At 39.3% G+C, this 13,776-nt stretch overlaps 1 long non-coding RNA gene across 1 annotated transcript; it reads right to left on the bottom strand.

Moving 5' to 3' along the window:
• Positions 1–5,229: 5,229 nt before the first annotated feature.
• LOC149140873 (uncharacterized) lies at positions 5,230–13,437 on the bottom strand. Its single transcript, XR_016264937.1, has 2 exons — positions 13,341–13,437; positions 5,230–5,375 (listed from the first exon to the last, which is right to left on the bottom strand). It is a non-coding gene; the product is annotated as an uncharacterized LOC149140873 (long non-coding RNA).
• Positions 13,438–13,776: the final 339 nt, after the last annotated feature.

Below are 13,776 nucleotides of genomic sequence, written 5' to 3'. Positions count from 1 at the left end.
TGTCTACGAAACAAAATTGTTTGAGTCAAATCTAACATTATGCCTAAGTTATGGGAGGACTATTTGCCTAGAGATGGGAAACTAAATGGTCTCCCTGCTTATCTTATAGCAAAAATTATAACGTTTAAAATAGAGTAAATTAGCAAAAATATCATAGGAGATTGCATAATGCTTTATTGAATCTTGGATGTGTTCCTTTCCATGTCGATGGCTAACGATAAGCTACGTCATCCTAGCCCTTCGGTAGCCAGTGAAGATTTTCCCATTCAATAATCGCTCTGCCCTAGCAAGTATCCTTGGCCTAAGGAGGAGTATCTTTGCTCAACTTCTCGACAATAGCAACCAAGTTGCAGGAAGGTCACTCTTTTCCATCACTATGTGAAGGATCTGGTTCGTAAAAATCCTGAATCTCCACCTAAGTTTTTGGCTTCAGTGTTCCATGCTTGGGAGATTTTTCATCGTGGGGAGATCGGTTGGGGGAACTCTGGGAGTCAGGACAATCTGAAGAGTTGGAAATTGCTGGAGACATAGGGGAGGAAGGAATTGAATACCAAGCGCCCTAACCATGAATCTCAAAGCAAATCTTGCATGAACCAAGTAGAAGTACAAGTTGGTAACGCAGTGCTTCGTAACCTTCTTGATGTCCTCTTGATATTTGAGATGCCTACTAACCAGATTACGAGAAGCTTGTTTCCTGTCACTCGTCTTTCTCATTTATTTTATCTCCATCTCTATAACCATATGTCTGATACATAGAGGGGATACTCATCATATCCTTCTACCCTAGTGTTAGAATTTTTAGCAAGAAAGGCTCAATTTGACTTTTGCCTTAGTCAAATTGAGTAATTTGATTTTCCAGATCAACATGATGACTTGATGGCAGTTAGCTAGAGTGACATGGCCTTGTCTACTAGTTAACTCAGTAAATTCGAGTTATAGGCTAGAAGTAGAGTTGCACATGTAGTGATTGCCAAAATCTAGTAATCTAATTCACTTATTTTTAGTTGAACTCAGTTAACTGAGCTCAAGTCATTAGTTGAGTTAGTTGAAGGTTAGTTGAGTAGTAGAATTGTTGTTAACTCAATGATCGGTCAATTAAACTAGTCAATGAACTAAAAATAGCTCAGACATGCATGGAATTCGAATTTCCTAGTCGAAATGGAGGAAAAGGCACATTATAATTGTCAATTGTATACTAGTTGAGGGTACAGGCTTGGAATTGATGTATGTGATCAATTCCTTGGGATTTGCGCAAGGAAATACGGAATTGCTCTATTATTTAGGAGCCTAATTAATCTTGAATTGTGCAAGGAAATAGGAGGAATCTAGGGCATTGAATTGGTTAAGTGTTGGCCAGAGCATCATAGTCAGTAGGAGAACAAGTTTACCGTGTAGGGTATGCTTCAAGATTGAAGCAAGCCATTGTAATGGTTTCTCATTCTCGTCTGATTAATGAAAAGCAACAAAAGGGGTTTTTCCCAATTGGGTTCCCCTGTTAAATCATTGTCTTTGTGTGATTTTGATGGTTGCATGTCATTGCATGTGTTTCTAAATTGTGATTTCCATTCCACATAATAGCAGAGGAAATTCGTAATCTCTTGTTTTCAGTTCAAATTCATCATTAGTAGAAAATTTGTATTAATTTCTACATGGTATCAGAGCATAAATCACTTTTGAAACCAACCAATAGATCTTCTCCTTCAAAGGTTTCGATTTGCAGATTCAATGAAGCAGTTTTTCTTATGTGCGAGAAAATGTCTTTCAACGGATTGAGATTAGAGTATTCCCTGGAGGGAACCTTGAATTTCATAGCTTGGAAGGATAGGATGGAAGTTGTACTCGATGATAATGGAGTGTTGGAGTACACCAAAACTGACATTCCAAAACTAACAGTATTGAATCCACATTAGTTAGCCTGGTGGAAGAAGGATACCGCAAAGGCTAGGAGGATCATCCTAGAGGGTATGAGAGAACACATAGTCTTGAATTTACATGGAAAGGAGACTCCCTTTCCTATGTGGAAGACCCTCACTAGGTTATTTGAAAATGACAATGATTTTAGGAAATTAGCATTGAGGGACAAGCTCATAAACATCCACATGCAGAAAAATGAAACCATTCTGCATTACCTCTCCAGATTCACTCAATGTCGAGATGAGCTTGGAGGAGTTGGAGAAAATATACCATCTTCAAAGCTAGTGAGCCTAACTCTCCTTGGCCTTCCAAAAACTTGGCACATCTACTAGGACTCTGTGAATGGAAGGGATAAATTACCAAATTAGGAGAGAATTTGGTCTGATTTAGTACAGGAATAAATTCATAGGAACACTACAAATGGAGTAACATCCAAAGCTGAGGAGGAAGATAATTTTTCCTTGGTTGGGAAGGGCAAGAAGACCCAAAGCAAGCCAGAGTCCAACTAGAAAAATGGCAAGAAGAATGACCTAAGAAAGATAAAATGCTTTCACTACCATGAATATCGACATTATGCAACAAAGTGTCTGCACAAGAAGTCTAACAAGAAGCCTTCAAGAAGAGCAAGAGGTGAAGCCCTTGCCTCACAATTTGAATTAGACTTCACCCTAATTTCATGCATGGCCAAAACCCTAATGAAGAGTATGTGGTACCTAGATTCAGGTGCCCCATTTCATATGAAAAGATGCAAAGAACTCTTCAGTAGCCTAAAGGAGAAGGATATCTAGATGCACATAGAACTTGGGGATGATGGGCAGCATAGTACCAAAGGAATTGAGCTCCCATCTTCATCTGAAAGATGTTATGTATGTACCATGGCTGAAGAATAACTTCATTTATGTAGATGTATTGGAGAATAGATGCTATGATGTTGTTTTCAGTAAGGGGAAATCATTTCTAAGACATATAGCTACTAGGTAGGTGAAATAGATTAGAGTTCGTGTGAAGAAACTATACAAACTTAAGGTGGAATCTTGCGTTGCACTGAGTAGAAAGGAAGAAAAAGTGTAGAGTCGAGATGTTGAAGAACTCTGACATAGGTGCATGGGACACTTACACCATGGGACCTTAAAAATCATGCAACAGATTACCACCAGTCTCCCAAAATGCACCCTTGACCAGCATGATGTCTGCAAGGGATGCACATTGGGGAAATATGTTGAATCCACCTTCTAGGGCTGAGATAGCGGAGCTGGATAAATCTTGGATCAAGTCCATTATAATGTATGTGGACCATTTTATATAGCCCCTACAACAAAACACATGTGTTAGGTGATTTTTGTTGATGAATTTTCTAGAAAATGTTGGATCTTCCTCATGCAGAAGAAGGGTGAAGTTTTCTAAAAAAAAATTGAATTCAAAGCATTGGTTGAAAAGGATACTGGTTAGAAATTGAAATCCCTAAGAAGTGACAATGGACGAGAATTTTTTTCTAACACCTTCAAGGAGTTTTGTGCTAAAGAGGGTATTAGAAGAGAAATGATAGAACCCCATAACCCATATCAAAATGGGGTGGCTGAAAGGAAGAATATACACATAGTGGGAGTAGCAAGAGACATGTTGCAAGGGTTTCCATTACATCTAAGGGAAGAAGCATGCAATACCACAATTTATTTGCAGAATAGGAGCCCTCATAGAATACTTGACATGATCACACCCAAAGAAGCTTTCTCTAGCAGGAAGCCAGATGTATCTCATTTTCGGATTTTTGGAGCTGTTGTGTATTGTCATGTCTCCAAGGATAGGAAGAAACTTGAGCCTACAGCTGAGATGAGAGTCTTTGTAGGATACAAAAATACACCACATAATTACCAGGTGTATTTTCCCTCACTCAAGGTGATAGTTGTGAGGATAGATGTCAAATTTGATGAGGAGAAGGCTATGAGATCCTCTCTAGAGAGAGAGCTAAGTAACCCACGAGAGGAGGAGCTTCTAGCTCCTAAGGAGGAGACTCAGACAAAGCTTCAAGATTTTGTGGAGCAACCACAAATGGAGGAGTAGACAGGAGGCCGAGTGGAGGCACCCACTCAACCAAAATATTCTAGAGAGGGGAGGAATAGAACCAGAGAAGCTGACAGATTGGTGCAAGATGCACATGAGCATGTGGGAGCTCCTACATCTCAGCATAGGAAGAGGAGCTCACCAGACAAGTACATTGGGTATATGGCTCTCATGATAGAACTCATTGAGTCAGGTCCTCCTTCATTTGAGGAAGCAATTTCTCAACTAGCGTGGGTTGATGCCATGGTGGAGGAGTATGACTCCATTATGAAGAACACTATATGGGAGCTGGTGTCGAGACCAGAGAACAACTCAATGGTTGGTTCTAAATGGATCTACAAAGTGAAGCATGCGTCTGATGGGAGCATCAAGAAGTACATGGCCAGATTAGAACCAGGCTTCTAAAGGATCTTTCAACAGCCTCTTTTCAAAAGAATTACAGGATTCAATGCAAACATTCCCCTCAGTAAAATGGATAAACCCCAATTCATAAAAAACAAGAGCTACAAAGCAGCAAGTCCTGGCCGAAGCTAATACATTTCCAAAATAAACGTGTGAAACAATCTTGTCTATGAAAATTCGTTTCCACGTGCTGATAATTTAGCAAAGACAAACCACGTGCTTATAATTTAGCGAAAACAAACTCGAGGAATACGCTCAAAATGCCACTTCACTCTGGATTATGCTAATACATTTCCCAAAATAATATTTAAGGCATCCATGTGGACGTGGAGAATTATGCTTCTGGAATCTGGAACCTAGATATGAATGTATTTAACATGTGAATTTGCTTATCTCTGCTGAACAATGATTTGCATTATCAAGACTATTTGTTAGAGATTACCTCAGAGTAGTGTAATAAAGAATAGCAATATCTTAACCAGTTAGAAATTTACAGAGTAGTGTAATAAGGAATAGCAATATCTTAACCAGTTAGTAATTACAGGTAGTCGAATGGAAAATATTACTTCCAATCTGTTCTCTTGCTTGGCTATGTTAGATATTGAAGAAGCAAACAATGTATAGGAGTTGGTGTCAAAGAGGGATAGTGCAGTGGCATTCTAGTTAAAGATGTTATCGACATCTATTGCTACAATATTCAAAGGCGACGAAGGAAGCATTACCGGATAAAGTAGTTGATGGAGCCAGCTACTTTACTGGAGAGGGAGTCCCCAATGAACGAGGGAAGGAAACTTCTTGCCTACTCGAAAGCATGCCCACGGTACAATTTTGCATCACAAATTTCAAAGCATATGTTGAGAATTTGAGTGCTTCACATGCAGAAGATAAGGGTTTTCTGAATAGGATTCTGCTCTTGAAGTTGTAGCAAGGCTGTTTTTTTGTTTGAGAATGCTCTCTGGATTCTTTTCTTCTTCTTCCCCACTACAATATATAAGCACCTGAAAAAATGAGAAAACAAAAAGGTTATGCAATGTTGTGGGAAATTAGCACATGACTATGTTCATTACAAACCACATGAACAAACTGAAATATGTTCTCAGACCAAGCAAGAAATATATATCTGCTGAGCATGAGATGGAAATAAAAAATGGATAAGGAATACTGGAAAGAAAATTTCCTAGATGTGAGAAGGAAAACACCCAATACTCATGAAAGATGTGAAAGTTGCTAAAATAAAATTGGCAGCAACTCTTACCCTTACTGACTATAATGTATAGCCTAAATGTGGAAAACCTGTGAAAAAGTTGTCACAATGCAGATCATGAGCAACTAGTCGGAGTTAATCACAAAATGAAGGAATTGCACTCTTCAATTTATCCTTACAAAGTTTTAGAATATGCCCATTTAAATATTTAACATTCACAATCTAAATTTCTAGCTTTAGGACCTGTAAAATTCATCCTAAGGCCAGATATATTTAAACAACTGATGATCCACAATAGTCAGTTTTCATTGTCAACATTTCGAACCCTAATCATGGTCGATCATCAGTCCAGCTAATATGTCTAACTTAATCTGTGTCTCCCAATTCCAGAAGCGAGAGGAGCATCAATAGCTTTATAATCCTTCCTATTGAATTGTTATGGAAGATCCAGACTATATTGGGATTGAGAAAGCGATATACGAGAAGAAGACTAAGTAATCTGAAGACTGGAAACTCAAAAAAATAGAGTAGTCCTGAATGATCTCAAAAGGCACTCTAGTTATGGATTCATTTCAGTACTCATGAGATCATTACTTAAATGTAGTCTAGCTGCTCTGCCTCTACTCTGTCTCTCGGCGGTTTTCATTCCAAGGCACAAGCCAAGCAAGGCCATCGATTGGTGTAATGGTTTGAATTAAGGATATTGTTTACATTAAAAAAGATTGGCGTTACAAGAAGATTTTGATTTTGACAAGTCTCTCATGAATTTGAGAAGAAGAAAATGAAGAACAGAAATCAAATATAATATAATATAATATAATATATACTGGTGAATCATATATAATATATTGGTGTTAGGCTGCACAGTCCTCATTTCTAATGTCAATCTTGTGAGGCAATGAACTTACCATGAGAGGTTCTTGTGTTGCTCTGTAACATTGCCTCTATGGTGGACCTTCATCACTGTATAATAGAAGTTGCCATCTTACAGACACAACTCAATTCAACAACAGAGTAGAAGAGTATTTATGAAGATATGTTGAAACAAAAAGAGGATCTTTTGGTGGCAGCTATCAAAGAGAGGGAGGGATAAACTGCAGAAACAGTTCACGCAGGCAAGCGAGAAGGTGCAATCTTAAATGCTTAAGCAAAACACTATATTTGGGATGCCATTACAAAGCATATTTACACTGCAAGAGAAATATATCATTCCCGCAAACGATTATGGCAATATCTAACCCAGAAATCAAACCTAGAAGTTAGAAGGATTTCACAAGTCAAGCTGCAGAAAGCTTTCCGGTTGGGGAATTTAGTCATATTTTGGTTATAGGTCTTCCACAATGTGATACATGAGAAAGGGCCAAGAAACTGTAATTTGTGGTAAACTGGTTGAGTGAACACCTCAGTGACACTGTTTGGTCCATGTGGTGAGTAATAATGCAATCTCTACTGGAAAAAAAAGGGTGTAATAATGCAATCTATGGTTCATAAAAAAATCTAACTTATAGAAGAAACAATCAACTGCAAAATATTATCCAATTGTTGAGTAATTAAATAAATGTTCAAGAAGCGTTGTCATTTTTCAATGAAAAGCAACTTTAGGTATAAAACCCAATGCGAAAACCAACCAAAATTCGTATGTGACTTTTCATTATCATCATGCTCTTCGAGCAACGATATTGAAGTAAATAAATGTTCAAGAAACCTCGTCATTTTTCAATAAACTGCAACTTTGGGTATAAAACCCAAATCAAGTTTTTCATGTGTTGAGAGGATTCAAAAATATTTAGAGCCGACAATGGAACGTGAAGGATGTCAAGAACCATCGCTTAAATCTACTACTAAGGTTTAGATAAAAATCACACTTTGAATTAAATGAAGGAGTTGCAGCTCACACGTGTGTACGGCACTTGGAAGACTGCACTCAAACAAAGAGGAGACTCTCACTCTCGTTCACTCTACATTACATCAAATGAATATTACAATATTAAATACATCATTGAAAAATAGGTAGTTGTAAACAATCTCCTAAACTCTAGGAACTAATCCTAAACTAAGGAGATACGTTACAACCATATAACCATTTCTCCATTATTTTTAACTCCCCCCCTAATGGAGAAAGGGTTATTCTGCACTCCTAACATCCCTCTAAATAATTCAAACTTTACTCGCCTAGAGGCTTATTAAAAATATCAGCTAAATTATCACAAGTATCACAATACTCCACACATATTTCTTTTGACTGTATCTTTTCTCGAACAAAATGAAACTGAGTGTCAATATGTTTAGTATTTTTATGGAAAACTGGATTGTATGCAAGCTTTATTGTGCTCTGGTTGTTAGTTTTGATGCTGGTTGCTTCTTTCTGACTTTCGCCTGCATCACTAACCAATCTCCTCAACCAGATGGCTTCGCATGTTGCTGCACACAATGCCTGGTACTCATCTACACATGATGATAATGCTATAGTACTTTGCTTTTTGCTACTCCACAAGATAACCCCGGATCCAATACTAAATGCATAACCTGTGATGGATCTACGATCATCCAGGTCACCTGCCCAATCAGAATCTGAATAACCTGCTAAAGTAACATCAGAAATGTCAGTGTATAAAATACCATAATTACAAGTACCATTAAGGTACCTCAACACACATTTTGCTACAATCCAGTGACTTTCAAGTGGTTTGGACATAAACTGGCTCAACACACTAACAGAGTATGCTAGATCAGGTCTAGTTGTCGTGAGATATATCAAACTTCCCACTAGCTGTCTATACAAAGTTGCATCCACCTGTTTTGTGTCATCATCACTGCTTAACTTGAGATTCTGCTGCAATGGTGTTGCTGTTGTTTTACAATGTTCCATTCTGAATATTTCCAACAAGGTTCTGGCATACTTTCCTTGAGTTAGAAAAGTTTGACCAGAATCTTTCCACACCTCCAAACCTAGGCAATAATGAAGATCTCCAAGGTCTTTCATTTCAAATACCTGTGACATTTGCTGCTTGATTTCTTTGATCAAATTATTTGCATTTCCTGTTATAATCATGTCATCCACATACAAAGAAATCAAAATGATTTGCCTCTATTTATTTATCTTGGTATACAGGTTTGGGTCGTTGAGGCTCCTATGAAAACCATGTTGTATAAAAAATGAATCAATTTTCTCATACCATGACCTGGGTGCTTGTTTCAAACCATAAAGTGCCTTATGCAATTTACACACTAAATGCTCCTGCCCCTTTTTCACAAAACCAGGAGTCTGTACTAAATAAATTTCTTCCTTTAATTCCCCATTCAGAAATGCAGACTTAACATCTAGCTGGTGTAGCTTCCATTTATGTTTTGTTGCTAAAGAGATTAGCATTCTAATTGTATTTAGTTTAGCTACAGGGGCAAAGGTGTCATCGAAATCTATGCCTTCTTGTTGTGAATAACCCTTTGCTACCAGTGTAGCTTTGAATTTTTCTACACTCCCATCTGCATTTATCTTAGGTTTATACAGCCACTTACAACCTATTGGGGTTTTTCCTTCAGGCAACTCAACTAAATTCCAAGTATGATTTCTATATATTGATTCAATTTCCTCATGCATTGCAGCCCTCCATTCATCTGATTTACTTGCTTCTTCATAATTTGAAGGTTCTACAATGTTTAAAATTTTGGACATTAAAGCATAGCCTTTCAATCTTTCAGGTAGTCTAGTCTTCCTACCTGATCTTCTAGGTAGAGGACTTACCTCAACTCTATCTGTTTCAGCACTTTCTGGGCCTGCATCATCACTTATTACACTATCTGTTGCTACTTCTTCCTATTTCTGCTCCTGCCCCTGCTCTTCATCTTCGTCACTGTTCATCTCTATCAGCAATGGAATGTGGTTGTCATTATTAGAGTCTTCCTTTCCATCTTCAGTCTGTTCATGAAAAATAACATCTCTGCTTGCAAAAACTTTATGAGTCACAGGATTATATAACTTGTATGCCTTATACTCTGTGCCATATCCTACAAATATACATTTCAAGGCTTTGGGGTCTAACTTCTTTCTATTTGCTTTTGGTATATGAGCATAAGCTTTAGATCCAAATATTCTTAGATGACTAACTGCTGGTTTGAGTCCAAACAATGCTTCAAAGGGGGTTTTAAAGCCAAGACATTTAGTAGGACTCCTATTCTTTAAATAAACAGTAGTATTAATGGCTTCTGCCCAAAGACCATTTGATATACCTTTACCTTGAAGCATACTTCTCGCGCACTCCACAAGAGTTCTGTTCTTGCGTTCTGCTACTCCATTCTGCTGTGGAGTGTGTGGCACTGTGAATTGCTGCATAATCCCATGCTGCTTGCAGAAGTTCATGAACTCTCCTAACCTGTATTCCCCCCCTTGGTCCGAGCGGAGAATCTTTATCCTCTGTCCAGTTTGGTTCTCTATCATAGATTTGAACTCTTTAAAGTACCGAAAGGCTTGACCCCTTTTACTTAAAAAATACACCCATGAAAACCTAGTGCAGTCATCTGTAAACAGCATAAATAATATGCACCTTCTAAGGACCTAGTTTGCATAGGTCCAGAAATATCTGTATGCACTAGTTCTAGGATGTCTCTTTCCTTTCTGTTGACATGCAAAGGGAACTCTTCTCTATGCATTTTCCCTAATGCACATCCATCACATTCCAGCTTGACATTATGAAAAACAGGAAGTCCATCGACCATACCTTTCTTCTGAAGTAAGATGAGGTCTTGCAAATTGAGATGTCCAAATCTCTGATGCCAGAGATTTTCGACTGTTGATCCAGCTGCAACCATTGCTTGTCGTGGCATACTCTTTGCATCCAATCTGTACAAATTCCCCACGCGCACTCCTGTTGCAACTATTTCCATCTGGCTATCCTTAATGACACAACTATTCTTAAAGAATTGCACCTGCATGTCCTGGTCTGTAATCATTGAGACAGAGATCAAATTTTTCTTAATTCCTGGAACATATAATACATTTTTAAGATGTTTAATGTCGCCACTAGGTAGCTTCACAGGAATATCTCCACATCCTTTGATCTCATACCCACTATCATCTCCTAGATAAATTTTTGATCCACATGCAGATTCTTCAAGAAATTCAAAACAGTCCTTCTTACCGATCATATGAAAAGATGCGCCAGAGTCGACATACCATATGTCGTCCTCATCTCCCTTTGATGCTGAAAGAGCACAATCGACTGTGAATAGTCGAAGATCATGGCTGTGGTCCTCCTCTTCTCCAACAAAACAACCCTGATGTTTCCTCTGTTTGCCTTTTCTTTCATCCGCCTGCCTCTTATAGCATTCTTTAATCTGATGACCAGGTTTCCCACAATAAAAACATCTCTTAACATAATTATCAGTCATACCTCTGAATGGTCTCTTTTGAAAAGAGCTGACCCCCTTCTGCTGCTGCTGCTGCGGTTGCTGGTGTTGATGTTGGTGTTGGTGCTGCTTTCCTCTGTACTGTCGCCTCTTCACCATCAGAGCTAGGTCATTGCTCTGAGTTTTCAGATTCTGTCTTCGCTCCTCCTCCTGGAGCAAAATCGCTGTCAGCTCATCAAATGAAAGGGCTTTCTCCCTCGTTGACAGTCCTGTGATGAATGTTTGATATTCATCCGTCATTCTGTTCAATGTGAGTGTAACTAGATCTGAGTCGGACACTTTTTCTCCAATAGCTCCCAGTTTGTCTCTCAGATCCTTGACTCTGGCCATGAATCCACCAACGGACTCATTCTCGTCCATCTTCAATGCAAACAATTTTCCCTTGAGTGCCAGAACACGATTTGTATTCTGAGTCTCGTACAAGTTCTTGATCGTTGTCCATAGATCAGCGGCTGACTTGGAATCTCTGATATGTGGGATAATATTGTCCTTAACGGACATCTTCAGTATAACTTTTGCTTTCGTTTCTCTTTTATCCCAATCTTGTTCTTGGGTCGCTGTTCCAGATCTCGGCTCATTTCCTTCAACGATCGCCCATGCATTTACGCTCTCCAGCAAAGTTTGCATTTTGAATTTCCAGTTGGAGAAATTCGTTCCATCGAGTTTGCCAGACTCGTGGAGGTATGATTCTATACTGTTGTTCATTTTCGCCCAACTGAACACCCTAATCGGCCACCACCGGGCAAGTCCGATCTGCTGCCACCGAACAGATCAGGAACTTTACTGTGCCAACACCGGGCAAGTTCGATCTGCTGCCACCGAACAGATCAGGGACTTCACTATGCCACCACCGGGCAAAACCGATCTGCTACCACCGAACAGATCAACAAGCAAGCTCCAACACGCCACCACCGGGCAAAGGCGATCTGCTTCCACCGAACAGATCAAGGAGCTGCACTGCGCCACCACCGGGCAAAAAACCGATCTGCTTCCACCGAGCAGATCACAAAGCTTTGATTCGCCACCACTGGGCAGGTCCGATCTGCTACCTCCGAGCGGATCACGGAACCCCAATTCGCCACCACCGGGCAGGTCCGATCCAAGTGGATCAAGGAACCTCAATTCGCCACCACCGGGCAAATCAAATCTGCTGCCACCGAGCAGAAATCTCCACGTGCCACCACCGAGCAACTCCGATCTGCAACAAAAATTGCAGATTTCAGAGAGAAAGAGGTTGGCTCTATGGCGCTCTGAACAGCTACAAATCCACGCCAACTGCAGAAAAGAAAAATTCACGTGTGCACGGAAATTGCCGCGCTTAACAGCCACGGATCCGCGGCAATTTAGTTATAATTTTGTTGGCGCGCTTATCAGCCCCAAACCCGCGCCAATGGGCACTTCTGTTCTTTAAAAAATCGCGCCTTTCTGTTTTGTTCTGGATTGGCGCGACTGTCTTCAAAAAATCCACGCCAATTGCTCAACCCTTTCTCCGGCTCAGAGATGATCAGTCATCTGAGACCTTTCGCTCCAGGTGTTACTGCAGTTCCACCTGATTACACAAATACATTTACATGCACTCCTACCACTACAGAAATGTAACTAATGATACATCCCTAAAAAAAAAAATGAGGCTATCTCTACTCTAAGCTCTAATACCAAGATAAAAATCACACTTTGAATTAAATGAAGGAGCTGCAGCTCACAGGTGTGTACGACACCTGGGAGACTGCACTCAAACAAAGAGGAGACTCTCACTCTCATTCACTCTACATTATATCAAATGAATATTACAATATTAAATACATCACTGAAAAATAGGTAGTTGTAAACAACCTCCTAAACTCTAGGAACTAATCCTAAACTAAGGAGATACGTTACAACCATATAACCATTTCTCCATTATTTTTAACTCGTTTTCGAAAAGAATTTATAGCAATGCTATTAATTATTTGTTGAAAGCATCACATAAGTTTTAGGAAAGGAAATTAGACAAGTTAGCTACTAACAAATTGGTTAGTTAGGCCATTAATGTACTATAAAATGCAGCGTGAAAAACTATGATAGATGAAAAGCACCAAAACTGATTTAGCAACAAGGAAAGGGTCGTTCATTATTCTAAAACAATGAGGCTTTCACTGCTTCATTTCCTGTGATTCTCTCTCATAGGGTCGAAAATATTATGTGCAATATTGTCTATCTATGGTAATATATTGTTTTATTTATAAAACAAGTTCTTGGTGATATTTTTCTATTACCCTTCATACTTCCATATTAATTCAAAACTCAAGCTTTAGAAACTTGAGAAGCTTGAGAAATGCTAGTAGAAGAGTGAATGGAAAACTTGCTCTACTGTTACCTAAAATGCATTTGATGAATTTTTTAAGAGTTCTCAAGAACCATGCACAGACAAAACCATTCATGGACAGAACTTGAGACTATAAACTAGGCTACACTAAGCCATGAGAGGTAGAACGAAGCCTGTCCTGCTACCTGCCCTCCCTGCCCTGTTCTCGCCCCGTCCTGTGCACTGACGAGGAAATCGTTAAAACCGAGGAACTCACAATCTGAGGACTAACCAAATACAAGTCAACTCGGGATCCGATCAATATTTACTTCTGGAGAATTTGGTAAAAGTGTGCTACAAACCGAGACACTTTCCTACCTTCCCAATCCAGCTATCCGGAACCTTGCAGTGAAAGAGGAGTACGGGAATCAGTGTGAGCGAGGCCATTTCTGGTTGTTGTGGGTCTCGAGTTCTAACCCCTCCTCTTAATCGATGGTAGACACAAAGA

Source organism: Pinus tabuliformis, chromosome X (genome assembly GCF_031772625.1).
Source record: "Pinus tabuliformis cultivar Carrire ecotype Pingquan chromosome X, CPIR1, whole genome shotgun sequence".
Lineage (NCBI taxonomy): Eukaryota > Viridiplantae > Streptophyta > Pinopsida > Pinales > Pinaceae > Pinus > Pinus tabuliformis.
Note: the sequence above shows the minus strand (reverse complement) of the source record. Positions and strands in the feature narration are given on the sequence as shown.